General features: G+C 43.2%; 1 protein-coding gene across 3 annotated transcripts in view; it reads right to left on the bottom strand.

The window, feature by feature from the left end:
- LOC129702125 (rho GTPase-activating protein 6-like) overlaps window positions 1–20,221 on the bottom strand; it is a 179,533-nt gene that overhangs the window by 54,725 nt on the left and 104,587 nt on the right. The gene's annotated exons all lie outside the window — the stretch shown is intronic.

Here is a 20,221-nt window from a genome sequence, read left to right as displayed (position 1 = left end):
TCTATGTTGTTTCAGTATCTTATCCACTTCCTGCACACGATGGACAATTTTACAGAGGTCCATTAATCTACAAAATGGTGTGCGCTGTTCATAAAATCATAACACACAGGAAGAACCTAGTAAGTCAGAAAATGGAAAGATAAAGAGTTAATGACTGTGAAGAAACAGTTAATGCTTTAGATCAAAGACACACTTCATCAGGACTGAGAAAGAGAGAAAAAGAAAGCTGATCTAGACAGGTGATGGAGGACGACAGATGGAACAACGGGAATGTCTGTAATTACGCAGCCTTTACAATGGGTGTTTAAACTCATGCAGGCCATAATATACACATGCAAAAACAGAGTGAGCTCGGCATATGGTTCCTTGAACAAAGGAATACAGGGGAACAAGATGGTGTGGAGATTTATGGTGTGCTTGTCTTAATCAGTCAAGATACTGAATATATGAATTGGATCAAAACGCAAAGTGCTGGAGGAATTCAGCAGGTCAGGCTGGATTTGTGGAGGGACTCGGTTCAGAGCTATCCTTCAGACTGAACGAGTGGGGGGTAGAAAGATGGAAAAATGTTGGGGCTGCAACAATCCTTGACAAGTGTTAACCAAGTTCCCAAGTTATAGGTGTAGAATTAGACTATTCAACCCATTGAGTCCACTCCGCCGTTCAATCATGGCTGATCTCAGGCTCCTCACCCCATTTTCCTGCCTTCTCCCCATAACCCTTGACACCCATTCTAATCAAGAATTCCCTATCTCTCCCTTAAAAATATCAACTGACTTGGCCTCCACAGCCTTCTGAGGCAATGAGTTCCACATATCAACTACCCTCTGACTCAAGACGTTCCTCCTCACCACCTTTTTAAAAGAGCGCCCAGAAACAGGTGAGGTTGGTTTGAATGGCAGATGGGCGGACAAAGGCTGGAGATGAAAAGAGGACAAAGGGGTATCAAATAAGGATAGAAGAGGGGAGAAATGTAAAACCAGAGGGAGGAACATAGGTGGAAGGGGACAGTGAAGGATAAAAGAAGAGGGTAGAAGGGATAATGGGAGAAATGGGTACAAATTGGAGTGGGATGGTGGGCAACAGTAAGCTACCTAAGCGGAATATGATGTACTGTTCCTCCAGTTGCGTGTATCCTCTTTCAGGAAGTGGGGGAGGCCAAGAACACAAAGATAGCTATTGGAATGGGAATGGAAGCAGGCCTTAGCAGACTGAATGGTGAAATGGTCATCTAGTCTTCACTTGGTTATACCAGTGTAAAGGAGACCAAATCTAATGCAATAGGTGAGGTTAGAAGAGGTACATGTGAATCTCTGTCTCATCTGGAGGGCTGTTGGTGTCACTGGGTGTGTGCATGAGAGAAGGTGTAGGGACAGGTTGTGGTTGCAGGGGAAAGTTCTTTTAGAAGGTTTAGGGTGCATGAATCAAGGAGTTGAGTTGTGGAGGGACTGGCCTCTGCACAAATCAGAAAGGGTTCGGGATAGGAAGATGTGACTGGTGGTAGGATCACACTGAACTGGAATGTTATGCTACACTTGAACAAAGCGTTGCTTAGATGCACTTAGAGGATAGTGTGCATTTCTGGTCTGCACCATAGGAATGGTATGATTAAGCGAGAAATAATGCAGAAACGATGTATAAGGCTGTTGCCTGGAATGGAGGGCTTGAGTTATCAAGGGAGACTGGGTAAGCTAAGTCTGCTTTCACTGGAGCAAAGGAGACTGAGAAGTGATATGATAGAGGTATATAAAGTTGTGAGGGGCATAGATAAAGTAAGTAGCCAGTGTGTCATTCCTTTGTTAGTGGATCGCTAAAATGGGGGCACACGTTAAGGCAAAAAGGCTGAGGCATAAAGGAGATTGGAGGAGTAATTTTTCACACAAAGAGTTATTGTTATCTGGAGTGAGCAGGTGTGATGGTTGGTATGGACACTGTTGTCTGAAGGGCCTGCTTGTACACTTTACAATTCTATGGTTCTCTTATGCTGTGACCTGGGATTATGGTATCCAAATAGAAATGCAATGATCAGAATTTTAAAGTATCAAGATGAATACAACCAAAATAAGAGATAATTATTCTTTGGCTAAGATAGTTACGAAAAACTGGAGTAACTCAACGGGTCAGCTTTTTGTGTCTATCTACGGTGTAAACCAGCATCCGCAGTTCCTTTCTAGACATATTCTCTTTGGCTGTCAGATACCATGGAATCAAGTCAAGTCAAGTCAAGTCAAGTTTATTTGTCACATACACATACGAGATGTGCATTGAAATGAAAGTGGCAATGCTCGCGGACTTTTGTGCAAAAGACAAACAACAAAACAACCAAACAAATTATAAACACAATCATAACACACATATTCTTTTACATAATAAATAATGGAAGGAAAAAACGTTCAGTAGAGTTAGTCCCTGGTGAGATAGGCGTCACAGAAGTGAGGTTTGTCCCGACCTGCATTGCGCCTACCTGACCTAATATGATGTTCGGAGGTGAATCCTCACAGGCCAATCTGTCACCTCCTCCACGAGCTTCATCTTATCTCCACATTTGCTAATCACTGGCAAACGTGTGGTCAACAATTGTGCTGATGTTCATTCCTATAAGAGTTGCCGGCCACATTGAAAGCATTGCAGCTAATTAATGGTTTGAGGAGATAAAGTGACAGTACAAAGGACACATAAAAATGCATCTGATAATAAGAAGGGACAACTTAATATAGCCATGAGAAAAGTGAAACTGGGATAAACAGAACCGAAATTATAAAAGCAAAGTAAAGCTCTTTCCAAACAGATCTTTTGCCATCTGTACTTGATTCAGAATGGAAACTGATGAGACTAGCAAGACTATTATCCTCTTGAGACAATCGCAGTCAAAGCCAACTTCCCACGACTGATGATAATCCTGTTTATTTCCCACTTACTTTGCGTCAAAGTGTCATTCCAGCTAATAACAATCACGTTTCCTACTGTTCCTGCTGTGTTTTTTTTTCCATAAAAAATATTCAGGAGAGACAGTGGTAATATTGGAGGTGTTGTTTATCAAACGGTATGTGGAACTGAAGTCCTAACTGTTCCTTAGGTGGAAGAAAACATCAGAATACTGGAAGGGGCTGAGCAGTTCTACCAAGTGTCCTGGCCAAGCTTCAGCTTTTTGTCAGCCACAGTAAATCAGATAATCCAGCCAATGTCATGCAGCTGTTTGTGGGATTTTAGCATGTGCACGATGTAGCAGCAACTACACTTCAAATAGAGTTCATTGGTTTTAAGATATATCTTTAGACCTTGAATACCATTGTGTAAACTCAACTGTCTCCTCTTTCTTACAAAATAAATTCTGCAGCTCATTCAGCAGTGTACCACCAATCCTTCCTTCGAAGTGATCTACAAAAGATGCGGTCTCAAAGAGACAGCCAAAATCATCAGATCATACCCTGGCCACACTCTCATTTCCCTTCTGCCATCAGGAAGAAGGATGGGAGCCTAAAAACTGTGACCACCAGAGTCAAGAACAGCTTCTATCCAACAAATATCAGGCTCTTGAACATTACACAATACTGACCTCAGCAACTATGAACTTCTGTGGACTATTTTACTTCGGAGTCACGTGAGTGACTACATGAAGAACCCGCTTCCAACGCTTGCGTGTCATATCGCTACACGCATTGTACGAGTCAACAGGAGGGGGAGGACGTCCCCCAGTAACGGGAGAGTACAAAAGGACCAGCAAAAGGCAGGTAAGGACTCTACATTTTTTGGATTTAACAGGAAAATGGATAGAGTTAAGAGGAAGCGGCCCGCAAAAAAGCTGCCCGACAAACGTGTGGAGAACACGGGTGTACGGCAGAGACAGCAGCCGCCGGCTTTGGATACCTCGGCAGAGGAACCAGCTGTGCCAGAAAGTGTTCTGGCACCGACAAAATTTATTTCCCGGGCGGGAGGAAAAGTTCGGCGAAAGACTCACCACCTGGAAGAGCCCGACTTGGAGCAGCAGCGGGCGACCAGCCCGTATCAACATCGCACCAGGGCTGAGGAGCAGGAGATGAAACAAACCCGCTATGAGTGGGTGCACACGGAGCAGCCACAAGAAACAGCGGACCGGGAACACAGTCAGGACCGGTATGGCCAGCGGCTGGATGAAGGAAGCCCGCAAACCAGCACCCGTGAGTACCGGGGACAGGAACAGCGGGGATACAGCAGAAAACAGCACACTGCTGAAAGCCTGCAGGATTGGGGGCAGCTAAAAATGGCTAGTACAGCACAATGGCAGCCCAGCACAAAGAGCGCTTAAAGGAGCTGCTTGAGGAGCTCATTCACAGTGGCAGTCCCGAGAATGAGGAGACTAGCCACAGTGGGCAGGCAAGCCCCACATGGGTACCCCGTGAGGGACCCCCTCAAATCTCAGACTCCTCAGAGGAAAGTGGGCAGGACCCTGATGGGCCAGAGCCTGGTAATACAGCGTCCCATGATCCTAAAACAGCAGGTACTCTGCTGGACATGGTGGCTGATTACTTTATGCCAAGTCAAACAGGGGTAGACTTGGATCCCAGGATGGCAGCTAGTATAAACTATATGTCTGGCCACAAACTCCAACAGAAAATATTTACAGAAACTCTGGCCAGACATCTGCCACCTGGCAACTGTGAGGCATTACAAGTGCCCACCGTAAACCAATCCATTTGGCAGCATATGGGGAGGAACATAAGGACTCAGGACCTCAAGATCCAGAGAACCCTAAAGGGGCTGACGGCAGGAATCACAGCATACACCCGCACCCTGGACAAAACAGAGCTAACCAAAAATCATCAGGACGCACTAGCTCTGTTTTGCAATGTGCAATACGAATTAAACAACATGCGGAAGACTGCCATTCAGCCAGCACTAGACCCCAGATATGCTCCCATCTGCAAACAAAAAACCACAAATACATCAACCCTTTTGTTTGGACAAGACTTGACCGCACAAGTCAAAAAACTGGATGATGAAGCCAAGACACTGGGGCTCATTAAGGCCAGTGCAAAGGCCTATTTTGGAGCACGATATCAGCCACATACAAGACCTAAAAATGTGGCTCAGACCAGTCGCAGTGCCAAAAATCAAAATTACCAACAGCAGCCTTTTTTAGGGTATGACCAGGGACGGCCACCCTGGAAGATGCGGAAGCCTCAACCTCACACACAACCCTGAAGGGATATCAAACCAGAACCCCCCTTTTTCAGAAAACCAAAGAAATAATACAACCACCAGTAACCATGGAGGTAGGTGGGTGTGGTTCTTCTGTAAAAAAGGGACCCACTATGGTGGGGGGGAGGTTGCAATACTACAGCTATGAATGGTGTAAAATCACTACAGACTCGTATATTCTTAGCAGTATTCAAGGTTATCTGATAGAATTTACTTATTCCAAAAAACCCCCAGTACAACATACACCAGAAAGGCATTTTGTCCTTACAAAAACTGAACAATCTAAGGCCCACATGGAGCTACAAAGATTGTACTCAAAAGGTGTGATTGAGCATACTATTCATGAAAAATTAGAATTTGTATCAAACATCTTTATTAAAAATAAAAAAGATGGGGGTTGCAGGATTATCATTGACCTTTCAACCCTAAACACATTCGTTCAATATGTTCACTTTAAGATGGATACTTTTATTACTGCTAAAGAATTAGTGTCAACTGGGTTCTATATGGCAAGCATTGACTTAAAAGATGCATATTATACAGTACCCATCAGAAGGGATCACAGACGGTATTTGAAATTTAACTGGATGGGGGAACTTTGGCAATATAGAGCCTTACCAAATGGGCTAACATCAGCCCCCAGATTATTTACTAAAATTCTGAAACCAGCTTTGGCATTGTTACGTAAACAAAGCCATAGGGTGATGGCATATTTAGATGACATCTTTATTGTTGGCACAACTTATGAATTGGCATATCAAACAGTGCTCGCCACAAAACAATTGTTTGAACAACTAGGTTTTATCATCCATCCAGTTAAGTGTAAATTGATACCAGCAACTAATATGGATTATTTAGGATTCACCATTAACACGGTCAATATGTTAATAACTTTACCAATAGATAAAGCCGCAGCCCTACAGCAGGATTGCAGCGAGCTTCTTAACACCTACAGACCCTCCATTAGACGGGTAGCCCGAATAATTGGGAAAATTGTGGCCACTTTCCCGGCCACACAATTTGGGCCATTACATTATCAAAATTTGCAAAGAGCCAAAATTAGAGCACTCAAATTTAACAAGGGTCATTTTGATAGACCAATGGAGCTGCCTACGGAAGCTATCATTGAACTACAGTGGTGGGTACATAATATTAGGTATTGCTCCAACCCCATCATTATTGACAACCCGTCTATGGTATTACAAACAGATGCCAGCGCCATTGGTTGGGGAGCCACTAACTCTGTTTCCAGTTGTGGAGGGAGATGGAAGGAAGAAGAGGCAGTATTACTTAACACACGTGGCATTAATTACCTAGAGATGTTAGGGGCTTTTTATGGCCTTAAGTCATATTGCTCAGCAATTAAGCACCAGCATGTACGATTACAAATTGATAATACCACCACAGTGGCATATATTAATCACATGGGTGGAAATATATCGACATCTTGTGATCAATTGGCAAATTTAATTTGGCAATGGTGTATCCAAAGAAACATTTGGATATCGGCAACTTACCTACCAGGTAAGCTAAATTTAGTGGCAGACACCAGGTCACGCAAATTTAACGAAAACACGGAATGGATGTTAAATAAAAATATATTTGCTGAAATTACAGCAAAATATGGCAGACCAGATATTGATTTTTTTGCATCCAGGTTAAATCACCAATTACCAAGGTATGTGTCCTGGGAACCAGACCCTGGGGCAGAAGCTACAGATGCTTTCTCTTTGCATTGGGGGAATTGGTTCTTTTATGCATTTCCCCCGTTCTGCCTCATCAATCGGGTACTAAGGAAAATTCAACAAGACTCGGCATCTGGGATTCTCATAGTACCCGATTGGCCTACTCAACCGTGGTATTCAGTCATACAGGGGATGGTGTTAGAACCATGTTCCCTTATTGGACATAGCCCGAATTTATTAATTCATCCAGTGACTGGGGGCAGCCATCCATGCCATAAGACTATGGATTTGTTGATTTGTAGAGTCTGAAAGACCCACTACACGGCATGGGGCTGTCAGACAGGACGATGAATCTCATCTCATCTGCACAAAGACTGTCAACACGGAAGCAGTACCTTGGACGCATCAAGAAATGGTGCATATACTGCTTGGACAACAACCTGGACCAGAGGGCCAAGAACATTCCGGCTGTATTGGAATTCTTAACGAGGCTCCATTATGATAATCGATTGGGCTACAGTGCCATCAATAGTGCCAGAAGTGCACTTTCCAATTATCTAGCACAAGGAATGGAGCGGCACACGGTGGGAACGCACCCCCTGGTAACAAAACTTATGAGGGGCATATTCAATGCAAATCCCCCTAAAACCAGGTACTCCAAAATCTGGGAGGTGGGTGTCGTTCTAAACATGCTGAGGAGCTGGTCGCCCATTACAGCATTGTCACTTCAGAAACTGACCATGAAGATGGTTATGCTCATGGCACTAGTTACCGCTCAACGAGTCCAGTCATTAAGCAAACTGAGCCTGGACTCCCTGATCACCTCACCCGAGAAACTGGTGTTTATCATACAGGAACTAATAAAACAAAACAGACCAGGTTCATCGGGTCAAGTGATCGAATTCATGGCGTATCCATATGACGAACGACTGTGTATAGTAAGACACATCCAATTATACATAAAAAATACTAAGAGTATTCGAGGTCAGGAAATGGCGTTGTTAATCTCTTACAAGAAACCGCACAAAAGGGTCACGACCCAAACTATATCAAGGTGGCTCAAATATGTCCTAAAGATGGCAGGAATAGATACTGATGTTTTTAAATCTCATTCCACCAGGGCTGCAGCAACATCCGCAGCAAAAATTCTGGAGGTGCCCACGGACCAGATCCTCAGAATGGCAGGATGGTCATCCGAGAGGACATTCCAAAGGTTTTATAATAAACCAGTTTTGGAGCCATCATCATCATTTTCAGAAACCATTTTACGTTCAACAATATAATTTGCCCGAAAGAATACAGGGCTATGATTTCAATTAATAAATTTAATTTTGTTTTTACCACACAAGTCTTTGTATAAGTGTGTTTTAAAATTACTAATGATGCTCTCTCCCAATACCCAAGGCAGTTGTGAAGCATGGACTCGATCCACGGCATGAGGTCACAGAGCTTTGAAATCTTCACGTAGTCACTCACGTGACTCCGAAGTAAAATAGTAAGATTAAACGAGAACTTACCAGTTTGAAGTTTGATCTGTATTTTATGAGGAGGAACGTTGAGGGAATACGTGCCCTCCGCTCCCACCCTCCTATGATCATATCAGAAACTGGTATATCTTTGATAATCTTACTATGTTAGGTCATTATAGTTTTTCTGTGACCTCACACCGCTGCTTTGAAGAATGACACGCAAGCGTTGGAAGCGGGTTCTTCACGTATTCCCTCAACGTTCCTCCTCATAAAATACAGATCAAACTTCAAACTGGTAAGTTCTCGTTTAATCTTACTATCTTTGGGTGCACTAAGGACTTTGGGTTTTTTTTGCACTATTATTACAGTTACTAAATTATTGATTTACTTTAAAATTATCATATCACATCTGTGTGTATTGCATTTACAGGCCCATTAAACTGATGCAAACAAGAATTTAATTGTTCCATTGTCAGTACATATGACAATTAAAACAGTTTGACACTTGATACCAGCAGGGCTGAATACAATGGTCCTCAAAAATATGGTGCGTGATTAACCCACACCTCTCGGATTGAAATCAGTTAACACATGGAACTCCTGCCCATGAGAACAGTTTTGGTTTGTGGCACACTTGAACCAACAGGCTAATATCAATAGTTGATGGTACTAGTTCATCTAACCTTTCCTGCGTTGAGGTTACCCTTTACCTCTTAGAGTTGAGGCACATTTTGCTTGCAGTGGGAGCAGTCAGGAGTTCCACAAGTACAGCTGATCGGGGAAAGATTAAAGAAGGCAACAATGTGGAAACAAAAACTCAGAATATGCCCAGAAGACAAAGAAGCAGACATGTTCAGGGGACAATAGCAAAGTTTATGTTTGAGATATTTATGTATGACTTGGATGGGAACCTGTCGAAGGTTGATCTGTAAGTTTGCCGATGACATTTACATTTACAGATATGGGCAAAGAAATGCCAGATGGAATCTAATCTGGGCAAATGTGAGCAGTTTCCTTTTGCGAGGTCAAATGTAAGGGGGAAATATATAGTAAACGGTAGGATCCTAAACTGCACTGATGTACAGTGGGATCTTGGGGTCCAAGTACATAGCTCCCTGAAAGTAGCAGCAGAAGTAGAGAGAGTGCTAAAGAAAATATATGGTATGCTTGCCTTTCTTGGATGGGGTATTGAGTATAAGAGTTAAGGGCCTGTCCCACTTGGGCGACCTAATCCGACCTAAGTTAAGGTGAGTGTCTTCGACCTTCAAGCTCGAGGGCTAGATTAACTGTCCGCGTTGAAACCATGAGCTGGATCGAATGATCACACACACACACACACACACACACACACACACACACACACACACACACACACACACACACACACACACACACACACACACACACACACACACACACACCCCACACACACACACACCCACACACACACACACACACACACACACCCACACACACACACACACACCCACCCCACACACACACCCACACACACACACACACCACACACACACCCACCCACACACCACACACCACACACACACACACACACACACACACACACACACACACACACACACACACACACACACACACACACACACACACACACACACACACACACACACACACACACACACACACCGCAAATGCAGGGGCCAGGGAAATTGAGGAAGCGCTGTCTGCACGATGAAGAGGAAGGTAAAACGGCTGCACAGTAACGGTAAGCCCTTCAGAGAGCGCGAGGTGGGGGGTGGGGAAGGTCAAAGACACTCTTTTAAACTCGCAGATTAAGTCGCTCAAGGGGGACAGCCCCTTTAGGAAGTCATGTTTCAGTCATGTACGCTATGGACATGCTGGGCTGAAGGGCCTGTTCTTGTGCAATACCGTTTTATGTTCTAGAGAAATTTGAGACAATTTAAACTTGGTTAAATCTGTGTGTAAATGAGTATGGTGAGTAATGTTGGTAGGTGCAGAAATAGCCTTGATGACACTGATATTGGGATTGTATCCTATAAGTATGAATCCAATTCTGCAGCAAATTTTCTACTGCAGAGGACATCAATGAATGCAGAGGACATCAATGCAGAGGACATCAATGAATATGTACTGCTGCTTTGATGCTGAACATCCACTCGGGAGATTTACATCCCAGCTAAGGCATTCTAATCGTTAAGCTGAACAAGTATTAGTAAGAGAGAGGACTTCACATATAAAGGGGATTTTCATCTGCTTACAGATTAGTTGCTGGTAAATTTCTTTGTGCTGTTTCTACTGTTATATGAGAGTTTTTAGTAGTTTTCAAGTTCTAAAGTTCTGCAAAGAGTGGATTGCAATGTTGAAAGAATCTTGGCTGATTTCAAGGCTCCTATATAAATCGTTGCCAGACATGAGTGGACAGAGCACAACATGATCTGGAAACTGAACAAAGGAAAGCTGCTGAAAAATAGTGGTGGGAACAGAGCAACATGCGTTTGTGCTGTAAAGGAAGAAATTCTCTTAAGAAATAATCTTCAAGGAAGAATGATGTGCAAGATGTCTATAGTTCAAAAAGAGCATTCTTACTGAAATCTGACATGCTGTAACCATGACTACAATCTCAAAGTAGGCTGTGGATCACAATACAACTGACTGTTAAGGTAAATGTGACAAAGTTTATGCATGTTTGTAAGGGCCCGGAATTGCCGGTCATTTTAACATTTTAGCTTTTCTTACTCTGCTATATGAGGAGTGTCAGTGTCATGTGCGAAATAAAGATAGATCAACTAATGGTGTGTGCAAGGATCTTGCTGGAAATGCAATTATCTCCAGATGCAGGTTCCCAATGTTTTCCCAAACACTGCTTTGTCAGTGCTTCATATCAATTTGCTCACGTCCCATGGACCACAATCTCAATGCCCCTGTCCCACTTAGGGAACCTGAACAGAAACCTCTGGAGACTTTGCGCCCCACCCAAGGTTTCCGTGCGGTTCCCGGAGGTTTTTGCCAGTCTCCCTACCTGCTTCCACTACCTGCAACCTCCGGCAACCACCTGCAACCTCCGGAAACCACACGGAAACCTTGGGTGGGGTGCAAAGTCTCCAGAGGTTTCCGTTCAGGTTTCCTAAGTGGGACAGGGGCATAAGCATCCGGGTTATGAACAACCAAAGGCAACAAGTCTTGCAAGAACCAGGGGCTTGGTAACTGTCATAATATAGAAAATAATGGAAACACTCAGAAGGGTTCTGATGAACGATGTCAGAACATGAAATGTTAACATTGGGCCATTGCTCAGATACTGTCATGTCAGTCCTGTCCCGGGAATTAACCTGGTGAACCTACGCTGCACTCCCTCGATAGCAAGAATGGCCATCCTTAAATTATGACCGGACACTGCCTGAGCTGCTGACGTTTCCACCATTTTCTATTTACATTTCTGATTTCCAACATCTTTAGGTTTACTCTTGATTCTCATTAGTGCAAATAGCTTCGATCTTTCACAATTTGTAGTGATCCAGCACAACATTCCAAAGCACGGCCAGTAAATGACAAAGACTATGACCATCAATGTGGTTGTCGAACCAACACTCACAAAAACAGCATGTGCCATTGGGAACCATACTCCAAATAAAACATGGCAGAGCAGAGCATGAGCATGCAGGTCACTGGAGAGAAGCTCCATTGTACACCATGGTACACCAGTCATTGAAAGTAGGCATGCAGGTGCAGCAGGCAGTGAAGAAAGCGAATGGTATGTTAGCTTTCATAGCAAAATGATTTGAGTATAGGAGCAGGGAGGTTCTACTGCAGTTGTACAGTGTCTTGGTGAGACCACACCTGGAGTATTGAGTACAGTTTTGGTCTCCAAATCTGAGGAAGGACATTATTGCCATAGAGGGAGTGCAGAGAAGGTTCACCAGACTGATTCCTGGGATGTCAGGACTGTCTTATGAAGAAAGACTGGATAGACTTGGTTTATACTCTCTAGAATTTAGGAGATTGAGAGGGGATCTTATAGAAACTTACAAAATTCATCAGGGGTTGGACAGGCTAGATGCAGGAAGATTGTTTCCGATGTTGGGGAAGTCCAGGACAAGGGGTCACAGCTTAAGGATAAGGGGGAAATCCTTTAAAACCGAGATGAGAAAAACTTTTTTCACACAGAGAGTGGTGAATCTCTGGAACTCTCTGCCACAGATGGTAGTTGAGGCCAGTTTATTGGCTATATTTAAGAGGGGGTTAGATGTGGCCCTTGTGGCCTGTGGCAGAGGGTATGGAGGGAAGGCAGGTACGGGATACTGAGTTGGATGATCAGCCATGATCATATTGAATGGCGGTGCAGGCTCGAAGGGCCGAATGGCCTACTCCTGCACCTAATTTCTATGTTTCTATGTGCTGGGAGTCAATCCATGCGACATGTTGCCCACTCCCTAACCTCACCATAACCTTGGAGTTAGCCTTAGAGTTATTGAGTCACCAAGTCATACTGCTGGAAGGGTTATTTGGCCCAACTTGCCCACGCCAACCAATATGCCCCATCTACACTAGTCCCACCTGCCTGCGTTTGGCTCCTATCCCTCTAAACCTGTCCTATCCTTTTCACTAGCTATACAGCAGACTGCTGAGGATCATGAACTTGTGGAAGTCGGGAAAGATGGCAAGGAGGGGGGAGAAATTGGGGAGGAAACTTGACCTGTATTGAGCCTGAAGGATGCATTATAAGTAACTGCAACATCAATTCCATCTTCACCAACAGTCTCAAACATTTTCAGCTGTCATTGACGACCAAAATGTTTGTTTGGCCATAATACAAAGAAAAAGGTTAACATAAATAAATAAGTGACCAATTGAAAATGTAAACTGGTTACCTCGGAGTTTACCCTGAGCGGCTGCCTCCCATGTGCCTTTCTTCCATAATGTTTATATACAGTCTTGCAGTCTGGCTGCAACATGGTTGGTAGACAGCCTTTACATTGCACTGGAGCTGCCTTGGAAGTGACCCCAGTCTGCAAATACAACAGATCCTTTCCAATTTACCGACTTACCTACTTTCAGTTCCTAAACCATTTCGAGCACCGCACTTCCATCAGTTTTTGCTCCATCCAGTATCTCAACTGCCTCCATGACTTAGGTAACATCCTTTTCTTTGATATGGATAGATGAAGGGTTCTGCCATTCTCTCTAGCTTTATCAATAGATCATAATACTTATATGACAAAGGAATATTTGTAACTTTTATTTGTTAGTTGCTAGCCTAATGACAATTTTTCTCTTAACAAATGTTTTCGTTACACACACATTGTCTTGGATTGTTTGGCATTCAGCCAGATCTTTCTCACATATCATTTTGCTTTGCTTCATCTCATTTTCTGGCTTGTGTTGACTATATTTTGCTGTGAGATAATTTATTTTGATTCCATACTAACCATCATGTTCTTAAAGGCACCTTTCACTCTTAGTTTTTGTTTACTCTGCCCAAATTCAATTTCAACCCATTATTTTTTTTAAATCTGGATTGCCTTAGATGAATCCACATTGGGAGACTTTCAAACTAGAGATAGTTTGGAATAAAAACTGTTGCTAGAAACACACAACAGATCAGGCAGGTGAAAAGAGAAACAGAATTGACGTTTTGAATGTGCAATGCTTCATCTCACGAAGGACCTGGAACTTGAAACAATAAGTCTGCATGGATGCTGATTGGCTCGTGGAGTATTTCAGCTTTCTCCATGTTTATTTCAGATTTTCAGTGTATGCAACAAAGTTTTTTGATTTTCAAGAAATTCGGGAGCAGGCTGGAAACATTCACAAGATGGGGAAAGATAGAAACATAGAAACATAGAAAATAGGTGCAGGAGTAGGCCATTCAGCCCTTCGAGCCTGCACCGCCATTCAATATGATCATGGTTGATCATCCAACTCAATATCCCATCCTGCCTTCTCTCCATACCCCCTGATCCCTTTAGCCACAAGGGCCACATCTAACTCCCTCTTAAATATAGCCAATGAACTGGCCTCAACTACCTTCTGTGGCAGAGAATTCCACAGATTCAACAATCTCTGTGTTCACCTTCATTTTCCACATCCACACTGGCTCCTTTCATTATTTTTCATCTAGGTCATCTGCGTTGTCTACCATTACTTTCACTTTCATAAACCTATCCAGAACTGTCTTAAATGCATCAATGTGATAGCAGGTGCTATAGACCTGCACAGGGAGGTAGACGCTCCCGCCCCCATGAGCCTCGGGCAGATGGGGCTCGTCAGCCTCGGAAGGCAGTCCATCTAGGAGTGGGAAAACTCGCATTTAAAACCTCCACTGTCTTCTAGCCATATCCAGTCATGGAAAAGGATCCTGGAGTAAACCTCAAGAAATTCCGGAGTCGGAGCCCCTAAGGCAGTTTGTTGTTGTTTACAACCTCGCTCTGGCTGCTCCTGTGATGGCGCTGGTGCCAAACTGTAATGGCCCTTGCTGTTCCTTTGGATCAATCAGCAATGTGGAGAGGGGGGGGGGGGGGGGGGGGGGGGGGGGGGGGGGATGTGCTGCATGGGCAACAGCCTGTCCTCCATATGACATTGCCTAGGCTTACATCTGACCACACATCACCTGCAAACTAGGATGCATCACCCATGGTCAGTCATGACCGAGGGGGGCCTACTACCTGTGATAGCAGTTGACGTTCTCAGCACTCTATGAGTAAAGAGCCCCCACCCCCCCCACCTCCAACCCTTAATCAGTCTACGTATTTGTGGCCAACATAGCTGGTCTCCTCACAAATGAAAGTATCTCCATATCTACTTTATCAAATCTCTCACCAGGTTATAATCATATTTTCCACTTTTAGAGAACAAAAAAACACACAGCTTGTTCCTTTCAGTTACATCCTCTTATATCTCTATTTGTATGCTTGGTTGTAAACATAAAAGAACATAAGGAAAAGTGTTGGAGTAACTCAGTGGGTTAGGCAGCACCCCTGGACTATATGGATAGATGACATTTCGGGTCAGGATCCTTCTTTAAACTGATTGGGGAGGGGAGAGGAAGGGAAGGCCAGAGTAGAAAGAAATCCAGGAGAGGGGATGAACTAAGTGCCTAGAGGGAGGGCAATGAGAGAGGGTCTCACTGAACTCCCATCGGGGAGAGGAGGTGAACGTCGTCAAAGTAGGCCCACCTTGAGGTGATTTTGCATTGGAGCAGTCAAAATGTGGAAACAAGAAACTGCAGATGCTGATTTACAAAGAAGGACAATGCTGGAGTAATTCAACAGGTCAGACTGCAACCCTGGAGAACATGATTAGATATTGTTTCAGGTCAGGCCCTTCTTCAGACTGAGACCATGGGTAGACCATACACGATTCAATGTCATTTCTGAAATGAATTTGGCCCTTTAGCCTAATTTGTTCATGCTGTCCTAGTCCTGAAATTAGATCACATCACCATCTTCCAAAACCCGATGAGTATGGACCCAACTTGCAGTGTTGCTCCAGAATCAGTCAGAACCAGAGGCATGCGTTTTGAAGGAGATACAATTTTTCTTTTAATATGTTCACATACAGATATATTTCTACTGCACATTTAAGACACCTACTGTAAATTAATATGAATGCCTCTTCATATGTGCGGATTACAGGAAAATTAACAATTAATCTAAATTTTTTTCTTCCTCTTTATATTCAATTATACCTCATTTTCTGGCATACTTTAAGACAAATTGTCATGAAAGCTAAGATAGAACCCGTCTAAAAAGGGTAAATTCATATTCTGTGAAATACAAAGTGCAATCCTTTGGGGGGAACATGCCTAAAAATGTTGTCTGAGCAAAGCAAATAAATTGAAGCAGAGAGTTTTCACTTAGTTACGAGGAATATCATTGAATCTTGCCTAAACACGCTGTGCTTGTATCAACATTCTCAGATTTACTTGCAACTATTGTGTGACATAACACCCTGTCCATCAAGCATTCCATTACATAGTACAAAGTGTACCTATTAACAATGGGTAGAACCGAGAAATAAAAATTCATACTTCTGGAGTTAAAGAATAAACTTGGATCTTAATGCAATTTTCTACTTTATGTAATATATTAATTTATAATGTCGTGTATCTGAAACAAAGTAAAATATGCCTGAAATACTCAGCAGACCAAGCAGCGCAAATGGAGAGAAAAGTAGGGTTACAAGGTGAAGGTTTCAGGCCAGCAACCTTTTCTGATGAAAGATTGTTGAAATAAACTGCAGTGGAGGAAAGGTACAGCAAATTCTCCACAAATACACCAGAGTGTTAAAAAAATTCAGTGTCTTGGGATTCACTGTAGGAGCTTAAAGAATATTGCTAATGATGCCCATATATTGACAGAATTAGCTTAAACATTCAATAGTTAAGAAATATACATATATGTAACTCTACTGCATATATAACATGTCAGTATGAGAAAGTGTCAATAGATTTGTATGATATAAATCAGCATACTGCAAAATGTTTTGAAAAAATTCTAGGCAAGTAAACACTAATATTCTGCAAGATCAATATGTAACACTCTGCATACTCATCTGTATTAACTCAGCCACCCACCCCCTGACCTCTCCTTTTCAGATTCATTATAGTAAAGAAGGTGACTGCAGAAGGATAGACAATAGACAATAGATTATAGACAATAGACAATAGGTGCAGGAGCAGGCGATGCGGCCCTTTGAGCCAGCGCTGCCATTCAATATGATCATGGCTGATCATCCCCAATCAGTACCCCGTTCCTGCCTTCTCCCCATATCCCCCAACTCTGCTATTTTTAAGAGCCCTATCTAGCTCTCTCTTGAAAGCATCCAGAGAACCTGCCTCTACCGCCCTCTGAGGCAGAGAATTCCACACTCACCACTCTCTGTGAGAAAAAGTGTTTCCTCGTCTCCGTTCTAAATGGCTTACTCCTTATTCTTAAACGGTGGCCCCTGGTTCTGGACTACCCCAACATCGGGAACATGTTTCCTGCCTCTAGCGTGTCCAAACCCATAACAATCTTATATGTTTCAATGAGATCCCCTCTCATCCTTCTAAACTCCAGAGTGTACAAGCCCAGCTGCACCATTCTCTCAACGTATGACAGTCCCGCCATCCCGGGAATTATCCTTGTAAACCTATGCTGCACTCCCTCAATAGCAAGAATGTCCTTCCTCAAATTAGGGGACCAAAACTGCACACCATACTCCAGGTGTGGTCTCACTAGGGCTCTGTACAACTGCAGAAGGGCATCTTTGCTCTTATATTCTATTCCTCTTGTTATAAAGGTCAACATGCCATTCGCTTTCTTCACTGCCTGCTGTACCTGCATGCTTACTTTCATAGACTGATGTACAAGGACCCCCAGATCCCGTTGTACTTCCCTTTTCTCAACTTGACACCATTTAGATAGTATGAAGAAGAACATCATAAGGGTTAAACATCATAAGGGTTAGGTGTGAGAGAGATATTCTGGGTGCTCCGGTTTCTTCCCACATCCCAAAGATGTGCAGTTTTGTAGGTTAATTGGCCACTGTAAATTGCCCAAATTGTGCGGGGAATGGATGTAAAAGTGAGATAATGTAGAACTGGTGCAAACGGGTCGCCAAAAACATTGATGCAGGCGTGGTCTATATGATCGTTTATGGTGAGAGAGAGATATTAATGGGGTGACACGGTGGCACAGCGGTAGAGTTTCTACCCTTCAGCGTCAGAGACCCAGGTTCGATCCTGACTACTGGTGCAGGCAGTACAGAATTTGCATGTTCGGACTATTACCATGTTGGTTTTCTCCGGGTGCTCTGGTTTCCTGCCACACTCCAAAAATGTACAGATTTGTAGGTTAGTTGGTTTCAGTAAAACTGTAAATTGTCCCTAGTGTGTAGGATAGTGCAAGTGTATGGCGGTGATTGTTGGTTGGCATGGTGAGTAGGACGGCCTGTTTCTGCACTGTACCACTAAACTAAACTAAACTAAAAATATGTACAGAAGAGTTAAGGATTCAGAAATGACTGACAGTACGAGAATGAGAGATGCTCCATAGGCAAGCACTTTATTCTGTATCAAATCACCACCTGCCTTATTTGCTTTCCCACTTCCAAGCACGAGCTCTGATATTTGCCATTAACTAAACAGCAGTGAAATCATGGGACTAGGTGAATCATAAAAAATGCAATCTGAGGAGGTGGTTCAATCCCAGTAGAGGCTGTGAATCATAAGACCATAGAAAAGCGCAGAAGGAAACATATGAGTCAGTGCTATCTTTCTCCATGAGCAATGCAGCTGATTGCATCCCTGCAGCTTTGTTTCAAATGCTGATTCAATTCGCTTTTGAATGCCCTGTTGGAATCTGCTCCATCACATCATTGTCAATACATTCCAGATACAAACACCTCACTTTCCTTCATATTAACAAGGACCGCAAGTGATTAATACTCCCATTCTGAGTGATTGTTTTTAAAAAGCTTCCACACTCAGGGTGGCATGGTGGCACAGCGGTAAAGTTGCTGCCTCACAGCACCAGAGACCGGGGTTTAATCCTGACTACAGGTGCTGTCTGTACGGAGTTTGTCCGTTCTCCCTGTGACCTGTGTGGGTTTTCTCTGGGATCTCCGATCTCCTCTCACTCTTCAGAGACGAATTGGCTTGGCATAAAATGTAAAATTGTCCCTAGTGTGTGTAGGATAGTTTTAGTGTGCGGGGATAGACACAGTGGGCTAAGGGGATTCAGGGTCGGCGTGGACACACTGGGCTAAGGACACTGCACATCTCGTATGTGTATGTGACAAATAAACTTGACTTGACTTGACTTGTTTCCATGCTGTATCTCTAAACTAAACTAAACTAAACTAAACTAAAGTAAACTAAAGTGAACTAAAGTGGACTAAACTAATCTAGTGAAACAAAATTTAATAGGGTGTTGTTAGGATTAACCTTACTACCATTTTTTATACGTTCACATAGACCACGTCTACCGCAATCTTTTTGGTGACCCGTTTGAACCAGTTCGACATTATCCCACTTTTGCCTCGATTCCCTGCACAATTCAGACAATTTACAAAAGCCAATTAACCTACAAACCTGCACATCTTTGGGATGTGGGAAGAAACCGGATCACCCAGATAAAATGCACTCGGTCACAGGGAGAATGTGCAAATTCCACATAGCACCCAATGTCAGGACCGAATCTGGGCCTCTGGTGGTGTGAGGCAGCAGCACTGCCCGCTGCACCACTGTGTCAGTAAGTGGACCAACATTTTGAAAATGCACAACAGATGAATGTAACTTCTTTGGTTAAAGAAGTCTCATTTGCCACTTTAATGTACAAATAATGGACTGAATGTTGCAAGGAAATAATTCTATAATAGTTGTAAATCATGATAAAATTGCAGGAAGTATGTAAGCAAATTGTATCCAATAGTTGATAAATGTGATTAGGAAAGTTCAAATTAAATTTAATATACCACTTTCAATAGCACAAAGTGTTTATAGTTTGAAGATACAGATGGAAAACAGGCCTTTTGGCCCACCGAGCACACCAACCATCAATCACCTGCTCACAGTTCTAGATTTTCCTACATTCTCATCCACTCCCTTCACAGTAAGGCAATTTCCAGAGGTCAATTAACCGACAAACCCACATGTCTTTGAGACCTGGGAGGAATCTAGGGCATTCGAAAGAAACCCACATGAAAATATGCAAATTCCATACAGACATTACTCAAAATGTTGTAGGGATGAACTCGAAAGAAGGGTCGTGACCCAAAACATCACCCATTCCTTCTATCCAGAAATGCTGTCTGTCCTGCTGAGTTACTCCAGCATTTTGTGTCTACTTTCAGACATTACTTGAGGTCTGGATTGAACCCAGGTCTCTGGCACTGCGAGGATGTGGCTTTGCC

The sequence above is a fragment of the Leucoraja erinacea genome, chromosome 12 (assembly GCF_028641065.1).
Source record: "Leucoraja erinacea ecotype New England chromosome 12, Leri_hhj_1, whole genome shotgun sequence".
In the NCBI taxonomy this organism is placed as follows: Eukaryota; Metazoa; Chordata; class Chondrichthyes; order Rajiformes; family Rajidae; genus Leucoraja; species Leucoraja erinaceus.
This window is presented reverse-complemented; position numbering and strand designations above follow the sequence as displayed.